We start from the raw sequence: 14055 nt of genomic DNA, 5'->3' as shown, positions 1-14055 counted from the left end.
TGACGGTTGTTTCCTTTGTTCCAGTTTTAAATTGGACACTTGCCGGGAGTTGCGTAAGGCGTGCATTAAAGGATTAAAGCGAACAAACCAGAATGAGGATCTGGGTAAATGCTAAAGGTTCAACCAGGGCTTGCGGGGACATAATCGGAAAACAGGTCAATCAATCAATCAAGCGATCGATCGATCGATCCGGTTAGGAAAGCCACAGGTGAGAAGGGATGGATGGGACCTGACTGTTCCCAGGTCTCCTGTTTGCGTTCGAACAACGGGAATTTCTCGGCCCTTTTGGATTCAGAGATGGGAAAAAAAAATTAACTTTTAACAGTCGTCTTCCTCTTCTTGCATCTCCAACTCTGTCGTTCTGTGCTTCTGGAAGGCCTGAGCAGGGGGTTGGACTAGATGACCACTGAGGTCCCTATCCGACTCTGTCATTCGATGATTCTGTAAGGGTCTGCTGCCTGAGCAGGGGGTTGGGCTAGATGACCTCCAGGATCCCTTCCAACTCTGTTATTCTATAAGGGTTTCCCGCTTGAGCATGGGGTGGACTACATGACCTCTAAGGTCCCTTCCAGCTCTGCAATTCTATGATTTTATAAGGGTTTCCCGCTTGAGCAGGGGGTTGGACTAGATGACCTTCAAAGTCCCTTCCAACTGTGTCATTTTATGATTCTCTAAGGGTTTCTTGGCCTGAGCAGGGGGTTGGACTAGAGGACCTCACGGATCCCTTCCAACATCATCATCATCATCATCATCGACCTTCGCTCCTTCCGACGTGACCTAAAAACATATCTATTTGAACAAGCCGGCCTGGTCTGATGGGTTTGGGGTATTTTAATATTATTGTATTAACTTATTGAATTGGGCTGCAGTATTTAATATTTTTTAGCTTTTGTATATTGTATTTTTATTGTATTGCCCTGTACACTGCCCTGAGTCCTTCGGGAGAAGGGCGGTATAGAAATTAAATAAAATAAAATAAATAAGTAAATAAATAAATCATCATCATCATCATCATTGATCATCGCATGCTCAGCCAGATGTTCAGACTGGATTTGGCATTTTTGTCGACTTATCGAGTCCTTATATTATTATTATCCCTTCCAACGCTGTCATTCTATGACTCTGTAAGGCTCTCCTGCTTGAACAGGGGGGGGTCAGACTAGATGACCTCTGAGATGCCTTCCCACTCTGTCACTCTCTGATTCTGTCAAGGTCTCCGGCTTGAGCAGGGGTCAGACTGGATGACCTCCGAGGTCCCTTCCCACATTATTATTATTATTATTATTATTATTATTATTATTATTATTATTATTATTACTACTACTACTACTACTACTATTAGTGCTACTACTATTACTATTATAAAGGAAAAAAGGAAAGATCAGAAAAGTCATCTTCCCATCTAGATAAAATACAGCGAAGGAAATCAAGTTGACGGTAAAGGAAGGAAACAAAATATTCGTTGGGGAAAAAAACTGGAAACCCCCAAGTTGGCCCAGAGAAATAATCAAGGAGACGCCACGCATGATGTAAAAGCCTATTTCCCTCTTGACAAGAGTTTGTTTTGCGAAAGAAACACACAGACACACACACACACGCACACACAAGCAAAAACACAAAGAGACAGCTTTCCGCGGTCTCGTTTCTGCCTTGATTTCCTTATTTATGTATTTATTTTATTTATTTATTTCTTTTTTAAAAAAAGCTCCCTCAAAAATTATTCCTTGCCATTTCTCCCCTTGACTTCACTCCTTCCTGCCTGAGCAGGGGGTTGGACTAGATGACCTCCCAGGTTCCTTCCAACTCTGTTATTCCATGATTCTCTAAGGGTTTCCTGTCTTAGCCGGGGGTTGGACTAGATGACCTCCGAGGTCCCTTCCAACTCTTTTACTCTATGATTCTCTAAGGTTTTCCTGCCTGAGCAGGGGGTTGGATTGGATGACCTCCGAAGTCCCTTCCAACTCTTTTACTCTATGATTCTCTAAGGTTTTCCTGCCTGAGCAGGGGGTTGGGCTAGATGACCTCCGAGATCCCTTCCAACTCTGTCATTCCATGATTCTCTAAGGGTTTCCTGCCTGAGCCGGGGGTTGGACTAGATGACCTCCAAGGTCCCTTCCAACTCTTTTACTCTATGATTCTCTAAGGTTTTCCTGCCTGAGCAGGGGGTTGGGCTAGATGACCTCCGAGGTCCCTTCCAACTCTTTTACTCTATGATTCTCTAAGGTTTTCCTGCCTGAGCAGGGGGTTGGGCTAGATGACCTCCGAGATCCCTTCCAACTCTTTTACTCTATGATTCTCTAAGGTTTTCCTGCCTGAGCAGGGGGTTGGGCTAGATGACCTCCGAGGTCCCTTCCAACTCTTTTACTCTATGATTCTCTAAGGTTTTCCTGCCTGAGCAGGGGGTTGGGCTAGATGACCTCCGAGATCCCTTCCAACTCTTTTACTCTATGATTCTCTAAGGTTTTCCTGCCTGAGCAGGGGGTTGGGCTAGATGACCTCCGAGATCCCTTCCAACTCTTTTACTCTATGATTCTCTAAGGTTTTCCTGCCTGAGCAGGGGGTTGGGCTAGATGACCTCCGAGATCCCTTCAAACTCCAATAATAATAATTGTTGTTGTTGTTACTATTACTATTATCTCCTTTCCCCTTTTCCTTTCCCAGCTCCATTCGGATTTTAATTCTAATTTCAATTCCAATTTAAAATTTACACCCTCATTCCCAAAGCTTGACGTTCTTTCCGCCGTTCTCCAATGGAGGGATTTTTTTTTTATTTATTTTATTTATTTATTTCTTTTTTAAAAAAAGCTCCCTCAAAAATTATTCCTTGCCATTTCTCCCCTTGACTTCACTCCTTCCTGCCTGAGCAGGGGGTTGGACTAGATGACCTCCCAGGTTCCTTCCAACTCTGTTATTCCATGATTCTCTAAGGGTTTCCTGTCTTAGCCGGGGGTTGGACTAGATGACCTCCGAGGTCCCTTCCAACTCTTTTACTCTATGATTCTCTAAGGTTTTCCTGCCTGAGCAGGGGGTTGGATTGGATGACCTCCGAAGTCCCTTCCAACTCTTTTACTCTATGATTCTCTAAGGTTTTCCTGCCTGAGCAGGGGGTTGGGCTAGATGACCTCCGAGATCCCTTCCAACTCTGTCATTCCATGATTCTCTAAGGGTTTCCTGCCTGAGCCGGGGGTTGGACTAGATGACCTCCAAGGTCCCTTCCAACTCTTTTACTCTATGATTCTCTAAGGTTTTCCTGCCTGAGCAGGGGGTTGGGCTAGATGACCTCCGAGGTCCCTTCCAACTCTTTTACTCTATGATTCTCTAAGGTTTTCCTGCCTGAGCAGGGGGTTGGGCTAGATGACCTCCGAGATCCCTTCCAACTCTTTTACTCTATGATTCTCTAAGGTTTTCCTGCCTGAGCAGGGGGTTGGGCTAGATGACCTCCGAGGTCCCTTCCAACTCTTTTACTCTATGATTCTCTAAGGTTTTCCTGCCTGAGCAGGGGGTTGGGCTAGATGACCTCCGAGATCCCTTCCAACTCTTTTACTCTATGATTCTCTAAGGTTTTCCTGCCTGAGCAGGGGGTTGGGCTAGATGACCTCCGAGATCCCTTCCAACTCTTTTACTCTATGATTCTCTAAGGTTTTCCTGCCTGAGCAGGGGGTTGGGCTAGATGACCTCCGAGATCCCTTCAAACTCCAATAATAATAATTGTTGTTGTTGTTACTATTACTATTATCTCCTTTCCCCTTTTCCTTTCCCAGCTCCATTCGGATTTTAATTCTAATTTCAATTCCAATTTAAAATTTACACCCTCATTCCCAAAGCTTGACGTTCTTTCCGCCGTTCTCCAATGGAGGGATTTTTTTTTTTCCTGGGATCAGAGATCGGAGACGGGATCCTTCCGAATCTTCTCTTAGGAAGTGACGGATCCGCTCACGGTCTTCTTTTTCTGGAACAATTTTTTCAGGCCTCTCTTCAGCTCCTGGGGAAACCTTTTGGGATCGAAAGCAAGACCCCTTTCGGAATAGTCCTCACTTTACGACGGATGGTTTAGCGACGACGGCCTTGAAAAAAACGGGACTTGGGGCCGTTCTCCACCCTTACGGCTGATGCCGCATCCCCGGGATCCGGCGATCAAAATGGAGAAAGCTTGAGCGACCGACTCGTATTTACGACGGTCGCAGCGTTCCGCTTTCGCTTAACGACCGGGTTGTGAATTCGATGCGCTGAAAAATTGGGGCAGGGAAGGTCATGAAAACGGGGCAAAACTCGACAAAGGTAACCTAAAACGAAGAACAAGATGGATGGCAACTCATCGAGGAGAGAAGCAACCCGGAATGAAGGAGAAACTTCCGAAGGGTGAGGACGATTAGCCGGTGGAACTGCTTGCCACCGCACGTCGTGGGCCCTGCGTCGCTGGAGGTTTTGAGAGAAGAGACGGACAGCCGTTTGTCTGAAATGGTGTATACTGGATAGGGTCTGCTGCTTGAGCCGGGGGTTGGACTAGATGACCTCCAGGGTCCCTTCCAAGTCTGTCGTTCGATGATTCTGTCAGGGTCCCCTGCTTGAGCAGGGGGTTGGACTAGATGACCTCTAGGGTGACTTCCAAGTCTGTCATTCTAGGATTCTGTAAGGGTCTCCTGCCTGAGCAGGGGGTTGGACTAGATGACCTCTGAGGTCCCGTTCAACTCCAGGAGTCTATCATTCTCTAAGGATCTCCTCCTTGAGCAGGGAGTTGGACTAGATGACCTCTGAGGTCCCGTTCAACTCCAGGAGTCTATCATTCTCTAAGGATCTCCTCCTTGAGCAGGGGGTTGGACTAGATGACCTCTGAGGTCCCGTTCAACTCCAGGAGTCTATCATTCTCTAAGGATCTCCTGCTTGAGCAGGGTGTTGGACTAGATGACCTCTGAGGTCCCGTTCAACTCCAGGAGTCTATCATTCTCTAAGGATCTCCTCCTTGAGCAGGGGGTTGGACTAGATGACCTCTGAGGTCCCGTTCAGGAGTCTATCATTCTCTAAGGATCTCCTGCTTGAGCAGGGTGTTGGACTAGATGACCTCTGAGGTCCCGTTCAACTCCAGGAGTCTATCATTCTCTAAGGATCTCCTCCTTGAGCAGGGGGTTGGGCTAGATGACCTCGGAGGTCCCGTTCAACTCCAGGAGTCTATCATTCTCTGAGGATCTCCTCCTTGAGCAAGGGGTTGGACTAGATGACCTCTGAGGTCCCGTTCAGGAGTCTATCATTCTCTAAGGATCTCCTGCTTGAGCAGGGTGTTGGACTAGATGACCTCTGAGGTCCCGTTCAACTCCAGGAGTCTATCATTCTCTGAGGATCTCCTCCTTGAGCAAGGGGTTGGACTAGATGACCTCTGAGGTCCCGTTCAGGAGTCTATCATTCTCTAAGGATCTCCTGCTTGAGCAGGGTGTTGGACTAGATGACCTCTGAGGTCCCGTTCAACTCCAGGAGTCTATCATTCTCTAAGGATCTCCTGCTTGAGCAGGGTGTTGGACTAGATGACCTCTGAGGTCCCGTTCAACTCCAGGAGTCTATCATTCTCTAAGGATCTCCTCCTTGAGCAGGGGGTTGGGCTAGATGACCTCCGAGGTCCCTTCCAACTCTTTTACTCTATGATTCTCTAAGGTTTTCCTGCCTGAGCAGGGGGTTGGGCTAGATGACCTCCGAGGTCCCTTCCAACTCTTTTACTCTATGATTCTCTAAGGTTTTCCTGCCTGAGCAGGGGGTTGGGCTAGATGACCTCCGAGATCCCTTCCAACTCTGTCAAGTAATGGACCACCCACAACTTCTGGAGGCAAGTTCTGTTCCGCTGGTTAATTGTTCTCACTGTTAGGAAGTTTCTCCTTAATTCCAGGTCGCTTCTCTCCTTGATCCGTTTCCATCCGTTGCTTCTTCTCCTGCCTTCCTGGTGCTTTGGGAAATACGTTGACCGCCTTCCTTCCTTCCTTCCTTCCTTCCTTCCTTCCTTCCTTCCTTCCTTCCTTCCTTCCTTCCTTCCTTCCTTCCTTCCTTCCTTCCTTCCCTCCTCCCCTGTCTTATAGAATCCTAGGGCTGGAAGGCACCTTGGAGGTCATCCAGACCAGCCCCCAGGCTCAAGCAGGAGACCTTTAGAGAATCGTAGAATAACAGAGTGGGAGGGCCCTTTGGAGGTCATCTAGTCCAGCCCCCTAACCCGAAACTTCCACTTTCAGAAAGTGCAATGCAGGAAGCAAATAATAATAATAATAATAATAATAATAATAATAATAATAATAATAATAATAATAATAATAATAATAATAATAATAATAATAATAATAATAATAATAATAATAATATAATATAATAATAATAATAATAATAATAATAATAATAATAATAATAATAATAATAATATAATATAATAATAATAATAATAATAATAATAATAATAATAATAATAATAATAATAATAATAAATAACAATAACAATAACAATAATAACAATAACAATAACAATAAAATAATAATAATAAAATAATAATAATAATAAAAATAAAATAATAATAATAAAAATAAAATAATAATAATAAAATAATTAATAATAATAATTTAATAATAATAATAATAATAATAATAATAAATAATTAATAATTAATAATAATAATTTAATAATAATAATAAATAATAATAATAATAATAATAATAATAATAATAATAATAATAATAATAATAATAATAATAATAATAATAATAATAATAATAATAATAATAATAATAATAATAATAATAAAATAAACGTTTGCACAATCGTGCAAATCCGTCGGGCTTTCCTTTCCCACCCCACCCTGCGATGACCTCGGGTTGAGTAGTTACTATTTCCTCAATGAGGGCTTCTCCTTCCCCTTTCGAGGGGGCCTCCGTCTGCAAAAGGGAGAGCCTGAAGGAGGAAGAGGAGGAGAAATTCCTGGGGCTTTTTTCAGAAATTACAATTATCTGAACAGCAGGCAGGTTAGTGATTGGGGAGGAACCAAACTTTGAGAACAGAACAGAACAGAATCACAGGGTTGGAAGGGGTCCTTGGAGGTCATCTAGTCCAGCCCCCTGCTCAAGCAGGAGACCCTCACAAAATCGTGGGAGGGCAGAGGTGGAGGGGACCTTGGAGGTCATCGAGTCCAACCCCCTTTTCCAGCAGGAGACCCTCACGGAATCGTGGGAGGACAGAGGTGGAGGGGACCTTGGAGGTCATCTAGTCCAACCCCCTGCTCCAGCAGGAGACCTTTAGAGAATCCCAGAATAGCAGAGTTGGAAGGGACCTTGGAGGTCATCTAGTCCAACCCCCTTTTCCAGCAGGAGACCCTCACGGAACCGTGGGAGGACAGAGGTGGAGGGGACCTTGGAGGTCATCTAGTCCAACCCCCTGCTCCAGCAGGAGACCTTTAGAGAATCCCAGAATAGCAGAGTTGGAAGGGACCTTGGAGGTCATCTAGTCCAACCCCCTTTTCCAGCAGGAGACCCTCACGGAACCGTGGGAGGACAGAGGTGGAGGGGACCTTGGAGGTCATCTAGTCCAACCCCCTGCTCCAGCAGGAGACCTTTAGAGAATCCCAGAATAGCAGAGTTGGAAGGGACCTTGGAGGTCATCTAGTCCAGCCACCTGTTCAAGCGTGAGACCTTTAGAGAATCACAGAATCTTCTTCTTCTTCTTCTTCTTCTTCTTCTTCTTCTTCTTCTTCTTCTTCTTCTTCTTCTTCTTCTTCTTCTTCTTCTTCTTCTTCTTCTTCTTCTTCTTCTTCTTCTGCTTCTGCTTCTGCTTCTGCTTCTTCTTCTTCTTCTTCTTCTTCTTCTTCTTCTTCTTCTTCTTCTTCTTCTCCTCCTCCTCCTCCTCCTCCTCCTCCCATCACCTTTGATGATGTTCCCCAATTGGGTCATAAAATGTCTGTAGAAAAACACCATGTTCTGAGAGCACCAAGAACCCTATCGTCCTTTCCTTCCTTCCTTCCTTCCTTCCTTCCTTCCTTCCTTCCTTCCTTCCTTCCTTCCTTCCTTCCTTCCTTCCTTCCTTCCTTGGAGGTCATCCAGACCAGCCCCCAGGCTCAAGCAGACCTTCAGAGAATCGTAGAATAACAAGAGTGGGAAGGGAGCTTGGAGGTCATCTAGTCCAGCCCCCTGCTCCCTGAAGTTCCCTGAAGAGAAGAGAATAAGATTGCAGACGCCCGGATGCCCCCAATGCTGTTGGATGTTGGGAAGGCTCTGCATTTCTGGCAATTTCCACCCCGCCCCCAGACTGTGGGGCAAGGCACTGCGGTGTTGGGGAATTTTGCGATTGTGATGGATTGTGTGGCTGGGTTAATGTTGGCAGCTGTCCGCAGTCATCTTGGCCAACATTCCTGGCAGGGGCAGCCCCAGAAACGCTCAAAACACACAGATCTCCGGAGATGAAACTCTTGCACGCTGTGACCCTCGGCAAGGCGTCGTCTTGGTCAGTTTACAAGAAGGAGCAAGTCTAGAGTAGAGCACACGAGAGAAAAACATATCCCGCCCTCCCACTCCGATCGGTCTCATAAAGCCAGCCATTTTGGTGTAGGGGTAAAGTCCCAGGGCTGCCTTAGGCCTGGGTGACTTCGGGCCATTCACCAGGAGACGGGGAGTTCTAGTCCCGCCTTAGGCACGAAAGCCAGCTGTGTGACTTCAGGCCATTCACCAGGAGACGGGGAGTTCTAGTCCCGCCTTAGGCACGAAAGCCAGCTGTGTGACTTCGGGCCATTCACCAGGAGACGGGGAGTTCTAGTCCCGCCTTAGGCACGAAAGCCAGCTGTGTGACTTCGGGCCATTCACCAGGAGACGGGGAGTTCTAGTCCCGCCTTAGGCACGAAAGCCAGCTGTGTGACTTCGGGCCATTCACCAGGAGACGGGGAGTTCTAGTCCCGCCTTAGGCACGAAAGCCAGCTGTGTGACTTCGGGCCATTCACCAGGAGACGGGGAGTTCTAGTCCCGCCTTAGGCACGAAAGCCAGCTGTGTGACTTCGGGCCATTCACCAGGAGACGGGGAGTTCTAGTCCCGCCTTAGGCACGAAAGCCAGCTGTGTGACTTCGGGCCATTCACCAGGAGACGGGGAGTTCTAGTCCCGCCTTAGGCACGAAAGCCAGCTGTGTGACTTCGGGCCATTCACCAGGAGACGGGGAGTTCTAGTCCCGCCTTAGGCACGAAAGCCAGCTGTGTGACTTCGGGCCATTCACCAGGAGACGGGGAGTTCTAGTCCCGCCTTAGGCAAGAAAGCCAGCTGGGTGACTTTGGGCCAATCACCAGGAGACGGTGAGTTCTAGTCCCGCCTCAGGCAAGAAAGCCAGCTGGGTGACTTTGGGCCAATCACCAGGAGACGGGGAGTTCTAGTCCCGCCTTAGGCAAGAAAGCCAGCTGTGTGACTTTGGGCCAATCACCAGGAGACGGGGAGTTCTAGTTCCGCCTTAGGCATGAAAGCAGGCTGGGTGACTTTGGGCCAATCGCCTGGAGATGGTGAGTTCTAGTCCGCCTTAGGCACGAAACCCAGCTGTGTGACTTTGGGACAATCACCAGGAGATGGTGGGCCGTTCTAGGCCTCCAAGCGTCCCAGGCCTAGAACGGACTTCCGGAAGCGACGTCCACGCACTTCCAGTGGGCCGTTCTAGGCCTGGGAGGCCTCCTCCTGGCCTCCGAGGCCTAGAACGGACTTCCGAAAGCGACATCCACGCATTTCCGGTGGGCCATTCTAGACCTGGGAGGCCTCCTCCAGGCCTCCGAGGCCTAGAACAGACTTCCGGAAGCGACATCCACGCACTTCCGGCGGTCCGTTCTAGGCCTGGGAGGCCTCCTCCAAGCGTCCTGGGCCTAGAACAGACTTCCGGAAGCGACGTCCACGCACTTCCGGCGGTCCGTTCTAGGCCTGGGAGGCCTCCTCCAAGCGTCCTGGGCCTAGAACAGACTTCCGGAAGCGACGTCCACGCACTTCCAGTGGGCCGTTCTAGGCCTGGGTGGCCTCCTCCTGGCCTCTGAGGCCTAGAACGGACTTCCGAAAGCGACATCCACGCATTTCTGGTGGGCCATTCTAGACCTGGGAGGCCTCCTCCTGGCCTCCGAGGCCTAGAACAGACTTCCGGAAGCGACATCCACGCACTTCCGGCGGTCCGTTCTAGGCCTGGGAGGCCTCCTCCAAGCGTCCCGGGCCTAGAACGGACTTCCGGAAGCGACGTCCACGCACTTCCGGCAGGCCGTTCTAGGCCTGGGAGGCGTTCTCCTGGCCTCCGAGGCCTAGAACGGACTTCCGAATGCGACATCCACGCATTTCCGGCGGGGCCGTTCTAGTCCTATCAGTTAACCTTTAGTAATCGGGTTGAAACAGAGGCCACAGGACCCTTGCGAGGTCACTTTGGACGTGTTTATGAGTTAAGACGTAGAAACAGGCCAGGCGGACAAACCCCTTTAGATACGTTTCGGGAATGCCTATTTGAGGCAGGACATAAAGCGAGACGGGACATAAAGTGAAGGCAGGACATCAAAGCAAGGCGGAAAGGCGATGCGTGCATGAGTGAGAAAAGATCAAGGAAATGGAACATGCCAAACCACGAGTTTATCTGTCTCTCACACCTATCTCGTCAAGCACAGAGCTGTGATAACATCTAACCACGTACGTCTGGTTTGTAGGCTAGGGCTTTTTTTCTCATAGAACGCTCAGAACGGAGTTCCGGCACCTTTTTGGGATGGAACCTTGTAGGGTAGGCAAGGCGGGTTGTATGACACGTGTGAGTTCCGGCACCTTTTTCTTTTACAAAAAAAGCACTCTATCTATCTATCTATCTATCTATCTATCTATCTATCTATCTATCTATCTATCTATCTATCTATCTATCTATCTATCTATCTATCTATCTATCTATCTATCTATCTATCTATCTATCTATCTATCTATCCAGGGCTTTTTTTCTCATAGAACGCTCAGAACGGAGTTCCGGCACCTTTTTGGGATGGAACCTTGTAGGGTAGGCAAGGCGGGTTGTATGACACGTGTGAGTTCCGGCACCTTTTTCTTTTACAAAAAAAGCACTCTATCTATCTATCTATCTATCTATCTATCTATCTATCTATCTATCTATCTATCTATCTATCTATCTATCTATCTATCTATCTATCTATCTATCTATCCAGGGCTTTTTTTCTCATAGAACGCTCAGAACGGAGTTCCGGCACCTTTTTTGGATGGAACCTTGTAGGGTAGGCAAGGCGGGTTATATGACACGTGTGAGTTCCGGCACCTTTTTCTTTTACAAAAAAAGCACTCTATCTATCTATCTATCTATCTATCTATCTATCTATCTATCTATCTATCTATCTATCTATCTATCTATCTATCTATCTATCTATCTATCTATCTATCTATCTATCTATCTATCTATCTATCCAGGGCTTTTTTTCTCATAGAACGCTCAGAACGGAGTTCCGGCACCTTTTTTGGATGGAACCTTGTAGGGTAGGCAAGGCGGGTTGTATGACATGTGTGAGTTCCGGCACCTTTTTCTTTTACAAAAAAAGCACTCTATCTATCTATCTATCTATCTATCTATCTATCTATCTATCTATCTATCTATCTATCTATCATCTATCTATCTATCCAGGGCTTTTTTTCTCATAGAACGCTCAGAACGGAGTTCCGGCACCTTTTTGGGATGGAACCTTGTAGGGTAGGCAAGGCGGGTTGTATGACATGTGTGAGTTCCGGCACCTTTTTCTTTTACAAAAAAAGCACTCTATCTATCTATCTATCTATCTATCTATCTATCTATCTATCTATCTATCTATCTATCTATCTATCTATCTATCTATCTATCTATCTATCTATCTATCTATCTATCTATCCAGGACTTTTTTTGTCATAGAACGCTCAGAACGGAGTTCCGGCACCTTTTTCTTTTACAAAAAAAGCACTCTATCTATCTATCTATCTATCTATCTATCTATCTATCTATCTATCTATCTATCTATCTATCTATCTATCTATCTATCATCTATCTATCTATCCAGGGCTTTTTTTCTCATAGAACGCTCAGAACGGAGTTCCGGCACCTTTTTGGGATGGAACCTTGTAGGGTAGGCAAGGCGGGTTGTATGACATGTGTGAGTTCCGGCACCTTTTTCTTTTACAAAAAAAGCACTCTATCTATCTATCTATCTATCTATCTATCTATCTATCTATCTATCTATCTATCTATCTATCTATCTATCTATCTATCTATCTATCTATCTATCTATCTATCTATCTATCTATCCAGGACTTTTTTTGTCATAGAACGCTCAGAACGGAGTTCCGGCACCTTTTTCTTTTACAAAAAAAGCACTCTATCTATCTATCTATCTATCTATCTATCTATCTATCTATCTATCTATCTATCTATCTATCTATCTATCTATCTATCCAGGGCTGAGTTCCGGCGGCACCTTTTTCTTTTGACAAAAAAAGCACTGTATCTCTCTCTCTCTCTCTCTCTCTCTCTCTCTCTCTCTCTCTCTCTCTCTCTCTCTCTCTCTCTCTCTCTCTCTCTCTCTCTCTATCTATCATCTATCTATCTATCTATCTATCTATCTATCTATCTATCTATCTATCTATCTATCTATCTATCTATCTATCTATCTATCCAGGACTTTTTTTGTCATAGAACGCTCAGAACGGAGTTCCGGCACCTTTTTCTTTTACAAAAAAAGCACTCTATCTATCTATCTATCTATCTATCTATCTATCTATCTATCTATCTATCTATCTATCTATCTATCTATCTATCTATCTATCTATCCAGGACTTTTTTTGTCATAGAACGCTCAGAACGGAGTTCCGGCACCTTTTTCTTTTACAAAAAAAGCACTCTATCTATCTATCTATCTATCTATCTATCTATCTATCTATCTATCTATCTATCTATCTATCTATCTATCTATCTATCCAGGGCTGAGTTCCGGCACCTTTTTCTTTTGACAAAAAAAGCACTGTATCTCTCTCTCTCTCTCTCTCTCTCTCTCTCTCTCTCTCTCTCTCTCTCTCTCTCTCTCTCTCTCTCTCTCTCTCTCTCTCTCTCTCTCTCCTATCTATCATCTATCTATCTATCTATCTATCTATCTATCTATCTATCTATCTATCTATCTATCCAGGGCTTTTTTTCTCATAGAACGCTCAGAACGGAGTTCCGGCACCTTTTTTGGATGGAACCTTGTAGGGTAGGCAAGGCGGGTTGTATGACATCTGTGAGTTCCGGCACCTTTTTCTTTTACAAAAAAAGCACTCTATCTATCTATCTATCTATCTATCTATCTATCTATCTATCTATCTATCTATCTATCTATCTATCTATCTATCTATCTATCTATCTGTCTGTCTGTCTGTCTGTCTGTCTGTCTGTCTGTCTGTCTGTCTGTCTGTCTGTCTGTCTGTCTGTCTATCTATCTATCTATCTATCTATCTATCTATCTATCTATCTATCTATCTATCTATCTATCTATCTATCTATCTATCTATCTATCCAGGACTTTTTTTCTCATAGAACGCTCAGAACGGAGTTCCGGCACCTTTTTGGGATGGAACCTTGTAGGGTAGGCAAGGCGGGTTGTATGACATGTGTGAGTTCCGGCACCTTTTTCTTTTACAAAAAAAGCACTCTATCTATCTATCTATCTATCTATCTATCTATCTATCTATCTATCTATCTATCTATCTATCTATCTATCTATCTATCTATCTATCTATCTATCCAGGACTTTTTTTGTCATAGAACGCTCAGAACGGAGTTCCGGCACCTTTTTCTTTTACAAAAAAAGCACTCTATCTATCTATCTATCTATCTATCTATCTATCTATCTATCTATCTATCTATCTATCTATCTATCATCTATCTATCTATCCAGGGCTTTTTTTCTCATAGAACGCTCAGAACGGAGTTCCGGCACCTTTTTGGGATGGAACCTTGTAGGGTAGGCAAGGCGGGTTGTATGACATCTGTGAGTTCCGGCACCTTTTTCTTTTACAAAAAAAGCACTCTATCTATCTATCTATCTATCTA

Source organism: Vipera berus (genome assembly GCF_964194415.1).
Source record: "Vipera berus genome assembly, chromosome: Z".
In the NCBI taxonomy this organism is placed as follows: Eukaryota; Metazoa; Chordata; class Lepidosauria; order Squamata; family Viperidae; genus Vipera; species Vipera berus.
Note: the sequence above shows the minus strand (reverse complement) of the source record.